Source organism: Pongo abelii, chromosome 8 (genome assembly GCF_028885655.2).
Source record: "Pongo abelii isolate AG06213 chromosome 8, NHGRI_mPonAbe1-v2.0_pri, whole genome shotgun sequence".
Classification (NCBI taxonomy): Eukaryota; Metazoa; Chordata; class Mammalia; order Primates; family Hominidae; genus Pongo; species Pongo abelii.
Window position 1 is genome coordinate 116,290,616 of NC_071993.2, and position 1,732 is coordinate 116,292,347.

General features: G+C 38.9%; 1 non-coding gene across 1 annotated transcript; it reads left to right on the forward strand.

Moving 5' to 3' along the window:
- The first annotated feature begins 1,116 nt into the window (after positions 1–1,116).
- LOC112135282 (U6 spliceosomal RNA) lies at positions 1,117–1,224 on the forward strand. Its single transcript, XR_002916585.2, has one exon. It is a non-coding gene; the product is annotated as a U6 spliceosomal RNA (small nuclear RNA).
- The last annotated feature ends 508 nt before the right edge of the window (positions 1,225–1,732 follow it).

Here is a 1,732-nt window from a genome sequence, read left to right on the forward strand (position 1 = left end):
CTACAGACAGATACCTTTGGCAGGTGACAAGATTCAAGTTTGTCAGTGAACATGAGGAGTGAACATAGTAGTTCAGCTTTGAAAGGCATTCAGTGAAGGTCATGTTAAGTTCTCTACTGGGAAAATTTTTTTCCTGTGTTGTATTCATAGTACTCGGATAATTTACTTTAGGTTCATTCATTTACTTGTTTTACTTCTTATCATCCTTATGGTCAGAACCTTGAGTTTTGATGGTCCCTCGGAATTGGTCAAGGGATCCAGTCAGTTGCAAAAGACAGCAGGCTCTTTACTGTGACAAAGTGAGGGTACAAATAAATTGGTCTTCCTGTTAAACCTAGCCCAGAGTAAGTTGTTGCCCCAACAAGCTGCATTCTCAAAGTCTGGGGAATCACTCAGGTGTCCTGGCCTTGTTGGGTGGATGAGCTTGTATCAGGAGGCTAGGGGAAGAGGGATCCGCAAAGAAAGGAGGCAGAATGGATCCGATTCTTGGCTGATCAGGAAAAGGGCTAATTTCTTCAACCGAGAGGTATACAATCCAAAGGAATTTGCATTTGTTTCCCTGAGAATGAAAAATTACATTCAAAAAGCAGCTTTTGAGACTGACTACAACATTGTATGTGGTCAATTTGGTTAGATTTATGGAGAGGGTAGGGAGGTTCATCATCTGTACATTGCTAGGCTGAGGCCTGGAAAAGGGTTAGGAAGGGCAGGGTGGTGAAATGAGAAGGCTATAGGGCTTTGGAGATGGACTGTGTTCCCACTCTACCACTTGCTAGCTCTGGGTCACTGAGCAAATTAGTTTTCCCCTTGTCAGCTCTAGGATTTTCATCTGTAAAACAATCTTAATAATACCCAAATCAAAGATCAAATAAAAGGATACTTGTGAAAAAAAATTATAAAGTATGCATCCCATGTAGAAAGTTCTGTTGGTTTATAGAACCAAGTGGGTTTCTATCAAAGTTTGAGGAGAATCAAGGGATATGTTTGTCTGGTGACATCATCACTGTAAACAGCAACAGCTTTCTGTAAGTCCTACAGTGCTAGGCAGCAAGGACATTGGTCTGTTCCAAAGTAGCAATATTTATATTCCACATACTTTCTGTTAAAAGATTTCTGGTGTTCACTTAGACAGCACATATACTAAAATTGGAACAATACAGAGAAGATCAGCATTTGCCCCTGAGCAAAGATGACAGGAAAATTCATGACACAGTCCACAAATTTAAAAAAAATAATAACTGCAATGCACTGCAAGGATAATATATTAAAAATAAAAATAAGTGGATCTTAATATAAATGTCATAAATGTATATTAGGGAAACAAAGATTTTGTAGGGAGAAAGCTGTAGTGCTTTACTCATTTACTCAGACACTTCTGGAAGTAATGTATAACCAGGACATTTTGTCATGAAGTAGCAGAATAACTTTCCTTTCTTATCCCATAATCAGGAGCTGGCCTAGAATAAGAACTGAGCTCCTTCAATATCAAGTTCAATGTTTCATCAACAAGAACAGGCTTTTCCTTGAGAAGGGCATCCCTAATATCTCCTACCCTTATTTTGTTCTAATTTCTGATGAATTTTGCCACAGTAGAGTAGTGAAACTTGCTGACTATAGATAGAGCTGATTTCAGCAGGAGTTACAGAATTTAGCCTAGAGAAAAACTGAGCTAAGAAGAGAAAAATCCTGTTAGGACCATTTTCTTCATTCCTATATGGCTGAGGCTGGGCTT